Raw genomic sequence first — 15,896 nt, 5'->3', positions numbered from 1 at the left:
CCACGTGTGTGCGAACGGCTGCCCTGAGCGGACTGGGAGGTGCAACGGTAGCGCGTCTGACTCCAGATCAGTAGGCTAAATGTTCGAATCACGGCCGGGTCAAATTCTCTTTTTATTATTTTCATCTATCTGTCTATCTACTTATTTGTCTGTCTAAAATTACTTGTCCCTTTACCTGTGCTTCATCGACATAAGGCCGTGCAAAACATGCTAACAAGCGTGGGCGAACGGCTACCCTAAGCGGACTCGGTGGCGCAACTTTAGCACGTCTGACTCCAGATCAGAAGGTTGCGTGTTCTAATCACGTCTGCGTCAAATTCTCTTTTTAGTATTTTCATCTATGTGTGTATCTACTTATTTGTCTATCTGCAATGACTTGTCCTTTTACCTGTGCTTCATCGACAGAAGGCCGAGCAAAACATGCTACAGCGTGTGTGCGAACAATTACTCTAAGCGGACTCAGTGGCGCAACTTTAGCACATCTGACTCCAGATCAGAAGGTTGCGTGTTCGAATCAAGTCCGGGTCAAATTCTTTTTTTATTATTTTCATCTGTCTATCCACCTATTTGTCTGTCTACAATGACTTGTCTCTTTACCGGTGCTTCATCGACAGAAGGCCGAGCAAAACATGCTACCGCGTGTGTGCGAACGGCTACACTAAGTGTACTCGGTGGCGATACGGTAGCACGTCTGACTCCAGATCACAAGGTTGCGTGTTCGAATCAGGTCTGGGTCAAATCCTCTTTTTTATTATTTTCATCTATCTGTCTATCTACTTATCTGTATGTCTACAATGACTTGTCTCTTTACCTGTGCTTCATCAACAGAAGGCCGAGCAAAACATGCTACCACGTGTGTGCGAATGGTAACCTAACGGACTCGGTGGCGACACGGTAGCACGTCTGACTCAAGATCAGAAGGTTGCGTGTTCGAATCACGTCCGGGTCAAATTTTCTTTTTTATTATTTTCATCTGTTTAACTTTTTATTTGTCTGTCTACGATGACTTGTCTCTTTACCTGTGCTTCATCGACAGAAGGCCGAGCGAAACATGCTACCGCGTGTGTACAAACGGCTTCACTAAGTGGACTCGGTGGCGACACGGTAGCACGTCTGTCTCCATATCAGAAGGTTGCGTGTTCGAATCACGTCCGGGTCAAATTCTCTTTTTTCTTATTTTCTTCTATTTGTCTATCTACTTATTTGTCTGTGTGCAATGACTTGTCTAGTTACCTGTGCTTCATCGACAGAAGGCCGAGCAAAACATGCTACCGCGTGTGTGCGAACGGCTACACTAAGTGTACTGGGTGGCGATACGGTGGCACGTCTGACTCCAGATGACAAGGTTGCGTGTTTGAATCACGTCCGGGTCAAATCCTCTTGTTTATTATTTTGATCTATCTGTCTATCTACTTATCTGTATGTCTACAATGACTTGTCTCTTTACCTGTGCTTCATCGACAGAAGGCCGAGCAAAACATGCTACCACAAGTGTGCGAATGGTTACCTAACGGACTCGGTGGCGACACGGTAGCACGTCTGACTCCAGATCAGAAGGTTGCGTGTTCGAATCACGTCCTGGTCAAATTCTCTTTTTATTATTTTCATCTGTGTATCTACTTATTTGTCTGTCTACAATGACATGTCTCTTTACCTGTGCTTCATCGACAGAAGGCCGAGCAAACCATGCTACCGCGTGTGTGCGAACGGCTACCCTAGACGGATTCGATGGCGACACGGTAGCACGTTTGACTCCAGATCAGAAGGTTGCGTGTTCGAATCACGTCCGGGTAAAAGTCTCTTTTTATTATTTTCATCTATCTGTCTATCTACTCATTTGTCTGTCTACAATGACTTGTCTCTTTACCTGTGCTTCATCGACAGAAGGCTGAGCAAAACATGCTACCACGTGTCTGCGAACGGCTGCCCTGAGCGGACTCGGAGGTGCAACGGTAGCGCGTCTGACTCCAGATCAGTAGGTTAAACGTTCGAATCACGTCCGGGTCAAATTCTCTTTTTATTATTTTCATCTATCTGTCTATCTACTTATTTGTCTGTCTAAAATTACTTGTCCCTTTACCGGTGCTTCATCGACATAAGGCCGTGCAAAACGTGCTAACAAGTGTGGGCGAACGGCTACCCTAAGCGTACGCGGTGGCGCAACTTTAGCACGTCTGACTCCAGATCAGAAGGTTGCGTGTTCTAATCACGTCCGCGTCAAATTCTCTTTTTAGTATTTTCATCTATCTGTCTATCTACTTATTTGTCTATCTGCAATGACTTGTCCTTTTACCTGTGCTTCATCGACACAAGGCCGAGCAAAACATGCTACAGCGTGTGTGCGAACAGTTACTCTAAGCAGACTCAGTGGCGCAACTTTAACACATCTGAATCCAGATCAGAAGGCTGCGTGTTCGAATCAAGTCCGGGTCAATTTCTTTTTTTTATTATTTTCATCTGTCTATCCACCTATTTGTCTGTCTACAATGACTTGTCTCTTTACCTGTGCTTCATCGACAGAAGGCCGAGCAAAACATGCTACCGCGTAGTGCGAACGGCTACACTAAGTGTACTCGGTGGCGATACGGTAGCACGTCTGACTCCAGATCACAAGGTTGCGTGTTCGAATCAGGTCTGGGTCAAATCCTCTTTTTTATTATTTTCTTCTACTTTTCTATCTACTTATTTGTCTGTGTACAATGAGTTGTCTCGTTACCTGTGCTTCATCGATAGAAGGTCAAGCAAAACATGCTACCCCGTGTGTGCGAACGGCTACCCTAAATGGACTCGGTGGCAACCCGGTAGCACGTCTGACTCCAGATCGGAAGGTTGCGTGTTCGAATCACGTCCGGGTCAAGCTCTCTTTTTAATATTTTCATCTGTCTATCTACTTATTTGTCTGTCTACAATGACATGTCTCTTTACCTGCGCTTCATCGACAGAAGGCCGAGCAAGTCATGCTACCGCGTGTGTGCGAACGGCTACCCTAGACGGATTCGATGGCGACACGGTAGCACGTCTGACTCCAGATCAGAAGGTTGCGTGTTCGAATCACGTCCGGGTAAAAGTCTCTCTATTATTTTCATCTATCTGTCTATCCACTTATTTGTCTGTCTACAATGACTTGTCTCTTTACCTGGGCTTCATCGACATAAGGCCGTGCAAAACATGCTACCACGTGTGTGCGAACGGCTACCCAAGCGGACTCGGTGGCGACATGTTAGCATGTCTGACTACAGATCAGAAGGTTGCGAGCTTAAATCACGTCTGGATCAAATTTCCTTTTTTCTTATTTTCATCATTCTGTCTATCTACTTATTTGTCTGTCTACAATGACTTGTCTTTTTACCTGTGCTTCATCGACAAAAGGCCGAAAAAACATGCTACCACGTGTGTGCGAACGGCTACCCTAAGCGGACTCGGTGGCGCCACGGTAGCGCGTCTGACTCCAGACCAGAAGGTTGCGTGTTCCAATCACGTCCGGGTCAAGTTCTCTTTTTATTATTTTCATCTATCTGTCTATCTACTTAATTGTCTGTCTACAAGTACTCTTCTCTTTAGCTGTGCTTCCTCGACAGAAGGCCGAGCAAAGCATGCTACCACGTGTGTGCGAACGGCCACACTGAACGGACTCGGTGGCGACATGTTAGCATGTCTGACTACAGATCAGAAGGTTGCGAGTTTGAATCACGTCTGGATCAAATTTCCTTTTTTCTTATTTTCATCAATCTGTCTATCTACTTATTTGTCTGTCTACAATGACTTCTCTCTTCACCTATGCTTCATCGACAGAAATCCGAGCAAGACATGCTACTGCGTGTGTGCGAACGGCTACACTAAGTCAATTCGGTGGCGACCCGGTAGGACGTCTGACTCCAGATCAGAAGGTTGCGTGTTCGAATCACGTCGATGTCAAATTCTCTTTTTATTATTCTCATCTATCTGTCTATCTACTTATTTGTCTGTCTAAAATGACTTGTCCCTTTACCTGTGCTTCATTGACAGAAGGCCGAGCAAAACATGCTACCACGTGTGTGCGAACGGTTACTCTAAGCGGACTCAGTGGCGCAACTTTAGCATGTCTGACTCCAGATCGGAAGGTTGCGTGTTCGAATCAAGTCCGTGTCAAATTCTTTTTTTTTATTATTTTCATCTGTCTATTCACTCATTTGTCTGTCTACAATGACTTGTCTCTTTACCTGTGCTTCTTCGACAGAAGGCCGAGCAAAACATGCTACCGCGTGTGTGCGAACGGCTACACTAAGTGTACTGGGTGGCGATACGGTAGCACGTCTGACTCCAGATCACAAGGTTGCGTGTTCGAATCACGTCTGGGTCAAATCCTCTTTTTTATTATTCTGATCTATCTGTCTATCTACTTATCTGTATGTCTACAATGACATGTCTTTTTACCTGTGCTTCATCGACAGAAGGCCGAGCAAAACTTGCTACCACGTGTGTGCGAATGGTTACCTAACGGACTCGGTGGCGACACGGTAGCACGTCTGACTCCAGATCAGAAGGTTGCGTGTTCGAATCACGTCCGGGTTAAATTCTCTTTTTTATTGTTTTCGTCTATTTATCTTTTTATTTGTCTGTCTACGATGACTTGTCTCGCTACCTGTGCTTCATCGACAGAAGGCCGAGCGAAACATGCTACCGCGTGTGTCAAACGGCTTCACTAAGTGGACTCGGGGGCGACACGGTAGCCCGTCTTACCCAGATCAGAGGGTTGCGTGTTCGAATCACGTCCGGGTCAAATTCTCTTTTTTATTATTTTCATCTATTTGTCTATCTACTTATTTGTCTGTCTACAATGACTTGTCTCGTTACCTGTGCTTCATCGACAGAAGGCCGAGCAAAACATGCTACCGCGTGTGTGCGTACGGCTACACTAAGTGGACTTGGTGGCGACACGGTAGCGCGTCTTACCCAGATCAGAGGGTTGCGTGTTCGAATCACGTCCGTGTTAAGTTCTCGTTTTTGTTATTTTCATCTGTCTATCTACCTCTTTGTCTGTCTAAAACGACTTGTTTTTTTACCTGTGCTTCATTGATAGAAGGCCGAGCAAAACATGCTACCACGTGTGTGGGAACGGCTACCCTAAGTGGACTCGGTGGCGAACTATTAGCGCGTCCGACTCGAGATCAGAATGTTGCGTGTTCGAATCGCGTCCGGGTCGAATTCTCTTTCTTATTATTTTCATCTGTCTATCTACTTATTTGTCTGTCTACAATGACTCTTCTCTTTAGTTGTGCTTCATCGACAGAAGGCCGAGCAAATCATGCTACCACGTGTGTGTGAACGGCTACCCTAAACGGACACGGTGGCGACACGGTAGCACGTCTGACTCCAGATCAGAGGGTTGCGTGTTCGAATCACGTCCGTGTTAGGTTCTCTTTTTTAATATTTTCATGTATCTGTCTATCTACTTATTTGTCTGTCTACAACGACTTGTCTCTTTACCTGTGCTTTATCGATAGAAGACCAAGCAAAACATGCTACCACGTGTGTGCGAACGGCTACCCTAAATGGACTCGGTGGCGAACTCTTAGCGCGTCCGACTCCAGATCAGAAAATTGCGTGTTCGAATCGCGTCCGGGTCAAATTTTCTTTCTTATTATTTTCATCTGTCTATCTACTTATTTGTCTGTCTACAACGACTTGTCTCTTTACCAGTGCTGCATCGACAGAAGGCCGAGCAAAACATGCTACCGCGTGTGTGCGTACGGCTACACTAAGTGGACTCGGTGGAAACCCGGTAGCACGTCTGACTCTAGATCGGAAGGTTGCGTGTTCGAATCACGTCCGCGTCAAGCTCTCTTTTTATTATTTTCGTCTGTCTAGCTACTTATTTGTCTGTCTACAATGACATGTCTCTTTACCTGTGCTTCATCGACAAAAGGCCGAGCAAATCATGCTACCGCTTGTGTGCGAACGGCTACCCTTGACTGATTCGATGGCGACACGGTAGCACGTCTGACTCCAGATCAGAAGGTTGCGTGTTCGAATCACGTCCGGGTAAAAGTCTCTCTTTATTATTTTCATCTATCTGTCTATCTACTCATTTGTCTGTCTACAATAACTCTTCTCTTTAGCTGTGCTTCCTCGACAGAAGGCCGAGCAAAACATGCTACCACGTGTGTGCGAACGGCCACCCTAAACGGACTCGGTGGCGACATGTTAGCATGTCTGACTACAGATCAGAAGGTTGCGAGCTTGAATCACGTCTGGATCAAATTTCCTTTTTCTTATTTTCATCATTCTGTCTATCTACCTATTTGTCTGTCTACAATGACTTGTCTCTTTACCTGTGCTTCATCGACAGAAGGCCGAAAAAACATGCTACCACGTGTGTGCGAACGGCTACCCTAAGCGGACTCGGTGGCGCAACGGTAGCGCGTCTGACTCCAGATCAGAAAGTTGCGTGTTCGAATCACGTCCGGGTCAAGTTCTCTTTTTATTATTTTCATCTGTCTATCTACTTATTTGTCTGTCTACAATGACATGTCTCTTTACCTGTGATTCATCGAAAGAAGGCCGAGCAAATCATGCTACCGCGTGTGTGCGAACGGCTACCCTAAGCGGATTCGATGGCGACAGGGTAGCACGTCTGACTCCAGATCAGAATGTTGCGTGTTCGAATCACGTCCGGGTAAAAGTCTCTTTTTATAATTTTCGTCTATCTGTCTATCTACTTATTCGTCTGTCTACAAAGACTTGTCTCTTTACCTGTGCTTCCTCGACAGAAGGCCAAGCAAAACATGCTACCACGTGTGCGCGAATGGCCACACAAAACGGACTCGGTGGCGACATGTTAGCATGTTTGACTACAGATCAGAATGTTGCGAGTTTGAATCACGTCTGGATCAAATTTCCTTTTTTCTTATTTTCATCAATCTGTCTATCTACTTATTTGTCTGTCTACAATGACTTCTCTCTTTACCTATGCTTCATCGACAGAAGGCCGAGCAATACATGCTACTGCGTGTGTGCGAACGGCTACACTAAGTCAATTCGGTGGCGACCCGGTAGGACGTCTGACTCCAGATCAGAAGGTTGCGTGTTCGAATCACGTCGATGTCAAATCCTCTTTTTATTATTCTCATCTATCTGTCTATCTACTTATTTGTCTGTCTAAAATGACTTGTCCCTTTACCTGTGCTTCATCGACATAAGGCCGTGCAAAACATGCATCACGTGTGGGCGAACGGCTACCCTAAGCGGACTCGGTGGCGCAACTTTAGCACGTCTGACTCCAGATCAGAAGGTAGCGTGTTCTAATCACGTCCGCGTCAAATTCTCTTTTTAGTATTTTCATCTATCTGTCTATCTACCTATTTGTCTATCTGCAATGACTTGTCCCTTTACCTGTGCTTCATCGACAGAAGGCCGAGCAAAACATGCTACAGCGTGTGTGCGAAGAATTACTCTAAGCGGACTCAGTGGCGCAACTTTAGCACTTCTGACTCCAGATCAGAAGGTTGCGTGTTCGAATCAAGTCCGGGTCAATTTCTTTTTTTTATTATTTTCATCTGTCTATCCACCTATTTGTCTGTCTAAATTGACTTGTCTCTTTACCTGTGCTTCATCGACAGAAGGCCGAGCAAAACATGCTACCGCGTGTGTGCGAACGGCTGCACTAAGTGTACTCGGTGACGATACGGTAGCACGTCTGACTCCAGATCACATGGTTGCGTGTTCGAATCAGGTCTGGGTCAAATCCTCTGTTTTATTATTTTCATCTATCTGTCTATCTACTTATCTGTATGTCTACAATGACTTGTCTCTTTACCTGTGCTTCATCGACAGAAGGCCGAGCAAAACATGCTACCACTTGTGTGCGAATGGTTACCTAACGGACTCGGTGGCGACACGGTAGCACGTCTGACTCCAGATCAGAAGGTTGCGTGTTCGAATCACGTCCGGGTCAAATTCTCTTTTTTATTATTGTCATCTGTTTAACTTTTTATTTGTTTGTCTACGATGACTTGTCTCTTTACCTGTGCTTCATCGACAGAAGGCCGAGCGAAACATGCTACCGCGTGTGTACGAACGGCTTCACTAAGTGGACTCGGTGGCGACACGGTAGCACGTCTGTCTTCATATCAGAAGGTTGCATGTTGGAATCACGTCCGGGTCAAATTCTCTTTTTTCTTATTTTCTTCTATTTGTCTATCTACTTATTTGTCTGTGTACAATGACTTGTCTCGTTCCATGTACTTCATCGACAGAAGGCCGCGCAAAATAAGCTACCGCGTGTGTGCGAACGGCTACGCTAAGTGGATTCGGTGGCGACACGGTAGCGCGTCTTACTACGGATGAGAGGGTTGCTTGTTCGAATCACGTCCGTGTTAAGTTCTCGTTTTTGTTATTTTCATCTGTCTATCTACTTATTTTTCTGTCGACAATGACTTGTCTCTTTACCTGTGCTTCATCGACAAAAGGCCGAGCAAATCATGCTACCGCTTGTGTGCGAACGGCTACCCTGGGCTGATTCGATGGCGACACGGTAGCACGTCTGACTCCAGATCAGAAGGTTGCGTGTTCGAATCACGTCCGGGTAAAAGTCTCTCTTTATTATTTTCATCTATCTGTCTATCTACTCATTTGTCTGTCTACAATAACTCTTCTCTTTAGCTGTGCTTCCTCGACAGAAGGCCGAGCAAAACATGCTACCACGTGTGTGCGAACGGCCACCCTAAACGGACTCGGTGGCGACATGTTAGCATGTCTGACTACAGATCAGAAGGTTGCGAGCTTGAATCACGTCTGGATCAAATTTCCTTTTTCTTATTTTCATCATTCTGTCTATCTACCTATTTGTCTGTCTACAATGACTTGTCTCTTTACCTGTGCTTCATCGACAGAAGGCCGAAAAAACATGTTACCACGTGTGTGCGAACGGCTACCCTAAGCGGACTCGGTGGCGCAACGGTAGCGCGTCTGACTCCAGATCAGAAGGTTGCGTGTTCGAATCACGTCCGGGTCAAGTTCTCTTTTTATTATTTTCATCTGTCTATCTACTTATTTGTCTGTCTACAATGACATGTCTCTTTACCTGTGCTTCATCGAAAGAAGGCCGAGCAAATCATGCTACCGCGTGTGTGCGAACGGCTACCCTAAGCGGATTCGATGGCGACAGGGTAGCACGTCTGACTCCAGATCAGAAGGTTGCGTGTTCGAATCACGTCCGGGTAAAAGTCTCTTTTTATAATTTTCGTCTATCTGTCTATCTACTTATTCGTCTGTCTACAAGTACTCTTCTCTTTAGCTGTGCTTCCTCGACAGAAGGCCGAGCAAAACATGCTACCACGTGTGTGCGAACGGCCACCCTAAACAGTCTCGGTGGCGACATGTTAGCATGTCTGACTCCAGATCAGAAGGTTGCGAGTATGAATAACGTCTGCATCAAATTTCCTTTTTTTTTATTTTCATCAATCTGTCTATCTACCTATTTGTCTGTCTACAATGACTTGTCTCTTTACCTGTGCTTCATTGACAGAAGGCCGAGAAAACATGCTACCACGTGTGTGCGAACGGCTACCCTAAGCGGACTCGGTGGCGCAACGGTAGCGCGTCTGACTCCAGATCAGAAGGTTGCGTGTTCGAATCACGTCGGGGTCAAATTCGCTTATTCATTATTTTCATCTATCTGTGTATCTACTTATTTGTCTGTCTACAACGACTTGTCTCTTTACCTGTGCTTCATCGATAGAAGGCCACGCAAAACATGCTACCACGTGTGTGCGAACGGCTACCCTAAATGGACTCGGTGGCGAACTCTTAGTGCGTCCGACTCCAGATCAGAAAATTGCGTGTTCGAATCGCGTCCGGGTCAAATTTTCTTTCTTAATATTTTCATCTGTCTATCTACTTATTTGTCTGTCTACAACGACTTGTCTCTTTACCAGTGCTGCATCGACAGAAGGCCGAGCAAAACATGCTACCGCGTGTGTGCGTACGGCTACACTAAGTGGACTCGGTGGAAACCCGGTAGCACGTCTGACTCTAGATCGGAAGGTTGCGTGTTCGAATCACGTCCGCGTCAAGCTCTCTTTTTATTATTTTCGTCTGTCTAGCTACTTATTTGTCTGTCTACAATGACATGTCTCTTTACCTGTGCTTCATGGACAAAAGGCCGAGCAAATCATGCTACCGCTTGTGTGCGAACGGCTACCCTGGACTGATTCGATGGCGACACGGTAGCACGTCTGACTCCAGATCAGAAGGTTGCGTGTTCGAATCACGTCCGGGTAAAAGTCTCTCTTTATTATTTTCATCTATCTGTCTATCTACTCATTTGTCTGTCTACAATAACTCTTCTCTTTAGCTGTGCTTCCTCGACAGAAGGCCGAGCAAAACATGCTACCACGTGTGTGCGGACGGCCACCCTAAACGGACTCGGTGGCGACATGTCAGCATGTCTGACTACAGATCAGAAGGTTGCGAGCTTGAATCACGTCTGGATCAAATTTCCTTTTTCTTATTTTCATCATTCTGTCTATCTACCTATTTGTCTGTCTACAATGACTTGTCTCTTTACCTGTGCTTCATCGACAGAAGGCCGAAAAAACATGCTACCACGTGTGTGCGAACGGCTACCCTAAGCGGACTCGGTGGCGCAACGGTAGCGCGTCTGACTCCAGATCAGAAGGTTGCGTGTTCGAATCACGTCCGGGACAAGTTCTCTTTTTATTATTTTCATCTGTCTATCTACTTATTTGTCTGTCTACAATGACACGTCTCTTTACCTGTGCTTCATCGAAAGAAGGCCGAGCAAATCATGCTACCGCGTGTGTGCGAACGGCTACCCTAAGCGGATTCGATGGCGACAGGGTAGCACGTCTGACTCCAGATCAGAAGGTTGCGTGTTCGAATCACGTCCGGGTAAAAGTCTCTTTTTATAATTTTCGTCTGTCTATCTACTTATTCGTCTGTCTACAAGTACTCTTCTCTTTAGCTGTGCTTCCTCGACAGAAGGCCGAGCAAAACATGCTACCACGTGTGTGCGAACGGCCACCCTAAACAGTCTCGGTGGCGACATGTTAGCATGTCTGACTCCAGATCAGAAGGTTGCGAGTATGAATAACGTCTGCATCAAATTTCCTTTTTTCTTATTTTCATCAATCTGTCTATCTACCTATTTGTCTGTCTACAATGACTTGTCTCTTTACCTGTGCTTCATTGACAGAAGGCCGAGAAAACATGCTACCACGTGTGTGCGAACGGCTACCCTAAGCGGACTCGGTGGCGCAACGGTAGCGCGTCTGACTCCAGATCAGAAGGTTGCGTGTTCGAATCACGTCGGGGTCAAATTCGCTTATTCATTATTTTCATCTATCTGTGTATCTACTTATTTGTCTGTCTACAAAGACTTGTCTCTTTACCTGTGCTTCCTCGACAGAAGGCCAAGCAAAACATGCTACCACGTGTGCGCGAATGGCCACACAAAACGGACTCGGTGGCGACATGTTAGCATGTCTGACTACAGATCAGAATGTTGCGAGTTTGAATCACGTCTGGATCAAATTTCCTTTTTTCTTATTTTCATCAATCTGTCTATCTACTTATTTGTCTGTCTACAATGACTTTTCTCTTTACCTATGCTTCATCGACAGAAGGCTGAGCAATACATGCTACTGCGTGTGTGCGAACGGCTACACTAAGTCAATTCGGTGGCGACCCGGTAGGACGTCTGACTCCAGATCAGAAGGTTGCGTGTTCGAATCACGTCGATGTCAAATCCTCTTTTTATTATTCTCATCTATCTGTCTATCTACTTATTTGTCTGTCTAAAATGACTTGTCCCTTTACCTGTGCTTCATCGACATAAGGCCGTGCAAAACATGCATCACGTGTGGGCGAACGGCTACCCTAAGCGGACTCAGTGGCGCAACTTTAGCACGTCTGACTCCAGATCAGAAGGTAGCGTGTTCTAATCACGTCCGCGTCAAATTCTCTTTTTAGTATTTTCATCTATCTGTCTATCTACTTATTTGTCTATCTGCAATGACTTGTCCCTTTACCTGTGCTTCATCGACAGAAGGCCGAGCAAAACATGCTACAGCGTGTGTGCGAACAATTACTCTAAGCGGACTCAGTGGCGCAACTTTAGCACTTCTGACTCCAGATCAGAAGGTTGCGTGTTCGAATCAAGTCCGGGTCAAATTCTTTTTTTTATTATTTTCATCTGTCTATCCACCTATTTGTCTGTCTAAATTGACTTGTCTCTTTACCTGTGCTTCATCGACAGAAGGCCGAGCAAAACATGCTACCGCGTGTGTGCGAACGGCTGCACTAAGTGTACTCGGTGACGATACGGTAGCACGTCTGACTCCAGATCACATGGTTGCGTGTTCGAATCAGGTCTGGGTCAAATCCTCTGTTTTATTATTTTCATCTATCTGTCTATCTACTTATCTGTATGTCTACAATGACTTGTCTCTTTACCTGTGCTTCATCGACAGAAGGCCGAGCAAAACATGCTACCACTTGTGTGCGAATGGTTACCTAACGGACTCGGTGGCGACACGGTAGCACGTCTGACTCCAGATCAGAAGGTTGCGTGTTCGAATCACGTCCGGGTCAAATTCTCTTTTTTATTATTGTCATCTGTTTAACTTTTTATTTGTTTGTCTACGATGACTTGTCTCTTTACCTGTGCTTCATCGACAGAAGGCCGAGCGAAACATGCTACCGCGTGTGTACGAACGGCTTCACTTTGTGGACTCGGTGGCGACACGGTAGCACGTCTGTCTTCATATCAGAAGGTTGCATGTTGAAATCACGTCCGGGTCAAATTCTCTTTTTTCTTATTTTCTTCTATTTGTCTATCTACTTATTTGTCTGTGTACAATGACTTGTCTCGTTCCATGTACTTCTTCGACAGAAGGCCGCGCAAAATAAGCTACCGCGTGTGTGCGAACGGCTACGCTAAGTGGATTCGGTGGCGACACGGTAGCGCGTCTTACTACGGATGAGAGGGTTGCTTGTTCGAATCACGTCCGTGTTAAGTTCTCGTTTTTGTTATTTTCATCTGTCTATCTACTTATTTTTCTGTCGACAATGACTTGTCTCTTTACCTGTGCTGCATCGACAGAAGGCCGAGCAAAACATGCTACCGCGTGTGTGCGAAAGGGTACACTAAGTGGACTCGGTGGCAACCCGGTAGCACGTCTGACTCCAGATCAGAAGGTTGCGTGTTCGAATCACGTCCGCGTCAAGCTCTCTTTTTATTATTTTCATCTGTCTATCTACTTATTTGTCTGTCTACAATAACTCTTCTCTTTAGCTGTGCTTCCTCGACAGAAGGCCGAGCAATTCATGCTACCGCGTGTGTGCGAACGGCTACCCTAAGCGGATTTGATGGCGACACGGTAGCACGTCTGACTCCAGATCAGAAGGTTGCGTGTTGGAATCACGTCCGGGTAAAAGTCTCTATTTATAATTTTCATCTATCTGTCTATCTACTTATTTGTCTGTCTACAAGTACTCTTCTCTTTAGCTGTGCTTTCTTGACAGAAGGCCGAGCAAAACATGCTACCATGTGTGTGCGAACGGCCACCCTAAACGGACTCGGTGGCGACATGTTAGCATGTCTGACTCCCGATCAGAAGGTTGCGAGTATGAATCACGTCTGCTTCAAATTTCCTTTTTTCTTATTTTCATCAATCTGTCTATCTACCTATTTGTCTGTCTACAATGACTTGTCTCTTTACCTGTGCTTCATTGACAGAAGGCCGAGAAAACATGCTACCACGTGTGTGCGAACGGCTACCCTAAGCGGACTCGGTCGCGCAACGGTAGCGCGTCTGACTCCAGATCAGAAGGTTGCGTGTTCGAATCACGTCGGGGTCAAATTCTCCTTTTATTGTTTTCAACTATCTGTCTACTTATTTGTCTGTCTACAATGACTTCTCTCTTTACCTATGCTTCATCGACAGAAGGCCGAGCAATACATGCTACTGCATGTGTGCGAACGGCTACACTAAGTCAACTCGGTGGCGACCAGGTAGGACGTCTGACTCCAGATCAGAAGGTTGCGTGTTCGAATCACGTCGATGTGAAGTTCTCTCTTTTGTTATTTTCATCTATCTGTCTATCTACTTATTTGTCTGTCTACAATGACTTGTCTCTTTACCTGTGCTTCATCGACAGAAGGCCAAGAAACATGCTACCACGTGTGTGCGAACGGCTGCCCTGAGCGGACTCGGAGGTGCAACGGTAGCGCGTCTGACTCCAGATCAGTAGGTTAAATGTTCGAATCATGTCCGGGTCAAATTCTCTTTTTATTATTTTCATCTATCTGTCTATCTACTTATTTGTCTGTCTAAAATGACTTGTCCCTTTACCTGTGCTTCATCGACATAAGGCCGTGCAAAACATGCTACCACGTGTGTGCGAACGGCTACCCTAAGCGGACTTGGTGGCGCAACTTTAGCATGTCTGACTCTAGATCAGCAGGTTGCGTGTTCGAATCACGTCCAGGTCAAATTCTCTTTGTTAATATTTTCATCTGTTTATCTTTTTATTTGTCTGTCTACGATGACTTGTCTCTTTACCTGTGCTTCATCGACAGAAGGCCGAGCAAACATGCTACCGCGTGTGTACGAACGGCTTCACTAAGTGGACTCGGTGGCGACGCGGTAGCACGTCCGACTCCAGATCAGAAGGTTGCGGGTTCGAATTACTTTCGGGTCAAGTACTCTTTTTTAGTATTTTCATCTATCTGTCTATCTACTTACTTGCCTGTCTACAATGACTCTTCTCTTTAGGTGTGCTTCATCGACAGAAGGCCGAGCAAATCATGCTACCACGTGTGTGCGAACGGCTCCCTGAGCGGACTCGGAGGTGCAACGGTAGCGCGTCTGACTCCAGATCAGTAGGTTAAATGTTCGAATCACGTCCGGGTCAAATTCTCTTTTTATTATTTTCATCTAATTGTCTATCTACTTATTTGTCTGTCTACAATGACTTGTCTCGTTACCTGTGCTTCATCAACAGAAGGCCGTACAAAACAAGCTACCGCGTGTGTGAGAACGGCTACGTTTAGTGGATTCGGTGGCGACACGGTAGCGCGTCTCACTCCAGATCAGAGGGTTGCGTGTTCGAATCACGTCCGTGTTAAGTTCTCGTTTTTGTTATTTTCATCTGTCTATCTACCTCTTTGTCTGTCTACAACGACTTGTTTCTTTACCTGTGCTTCATCGATAGAAGGCCGAGCAAAACATGCTACCACGTGTGTGCGAACGGCTACCTCAGTGGACTCGGTAGCGAACTGTTAGCGCGTCCGACTCGAGATCAGAAGGTTGCGTGTTCGAATCGCGTCCAGGTCAAATTCTCTTTCTTATTATTTTCATCTGTCTATCTACTCATTTGTCTGTCTACAATGACTTGTCTCTTTACCTGTGCTGCATCGACAGAAGGCCGAGCAAAACATGCTACCGCGTGTGTGCGAACGGCTACACAAAGTGGACTCGGTGGTGACACAGTAGCACGTCTGACTCCAGATCAGAAGGTTGCGGGTTCGAATCACGTTCGGGTCAAGTTCTCTTTTTTACTATTTTCATCTATCTTTCTATCTACTTATTTGTCTGTCTACAATGACTCTTCTCTTTATGTGTGCTTCATCGACAGAAGGCCGAGCAAAGCATGCTACCACGTGTGTGCGAACGGCCACCCTAAACAGACTCGGTGGCGACATGTTAGCATGTCTAACTCCAGATCAGAAGGTGGCAAGTATGAATCACGTCTGGATCAAATTTCCTTGTTTCTTATTTTCATCAATCGTTCTATCTACTTATTTTTTGTCTACAATGACTTGTCTCTTTACCTGTGCTTCATCGACAGAAGGCCGAGAAAACATGCTACCACGTGTGTGCGAACGGCTGCCC

The 15,896-nt window shown here is 45.8% G+C and overlaps 6 non-coding genes across 6 annotated transcripts; all 6 read left to right on the top strand.

Annotated features, from left to right (window-relative positions):
• The first annotated feature begins 6,378 nt into the window (after positions 1-6,378).
• TRNAW-CCA (transfer RNA tryptophan (anticodon CCA)) lies at positions 6,379-6,450 on the top strand. Its single transcript has one exon. It is a non-coding gene; the product is annotated as a tRNA-Trp (tRNA).
• A 2,470-nt stretch (positions 6,451-8,920) lies between these two features.
• Positions 8,921-8,992, top strand: TRNAW-CCA (transfer RNA tryptophan (anticodon CCA)). Its single transcript has one exon. It is a non-coding gene; the product is annotated as a tRNA-Trp (tRNA).
• A 563-nt stretch (positions 8,993-9,555) lies between these two features.
• Positions 9,556-9,627, top strand: TRNAW-CCA (transfer RNA tryptophan (anticodon CCA)). Its single transcript has one exon. It is a non-coding gene; the product is annotated as a tRNA-Trp (tRNA).
• Positions 9,628-10,613: 986 nt separating this feature from the next.
• TRNAW-CCA (transfer RNA tryptophan (anticodon CCA)) lies at positions 10,614-10,685 on the top strand. The gene has a single exon. It is a non-coding gene; the product is annotated as a tRNA-Trp (tRNA).
• A 559-nt stretch (positions 10,686-11,244) lies between these two features.
• Positions 11,245-11,316, top strand: TRNAW-CCA (transfer RNA tryptophan (anticodon CCA)). The gene has a single exon. It is a non-coding gene; the product is annotated as a tRNA-Trp (tRNA).
• Positions 11,317-13,788: 2,472 nt separating this feature from the next.
• TRNAW-CCA (transfer RNA tryptophan (anticodon CCA)) lies at positions 13,789-13,860 on the top strand. Its single transcript has one exon. It is a non-coding gene; the product is annotated as a tRNA-Trp (tRNA).
• The last annotated feature ends 2,036 nt before the right edge of the window (positions 13,861-15,896 follow it).

This window comes from Rhipicephalus microplus, chromosome 5 (genome assembly GCF_043290135.1).
Source record: "Rhipicephalus microplus isolate Deutch F79 chromosome 5, USDA_Rmic, whole genome shotgun sequence".
NCBI classification, from domain to species: Eukaryota; Metazoa; Arthropoda; class Arachnida; order Ixodida; family Ixodidae; genus Rhipicephalus; species Rhipicephalus microplus.
Note: the sequence above shows the minus strand (reverse complement) of the source record. Positions and strands in the feature narration are given on the sequence as shown.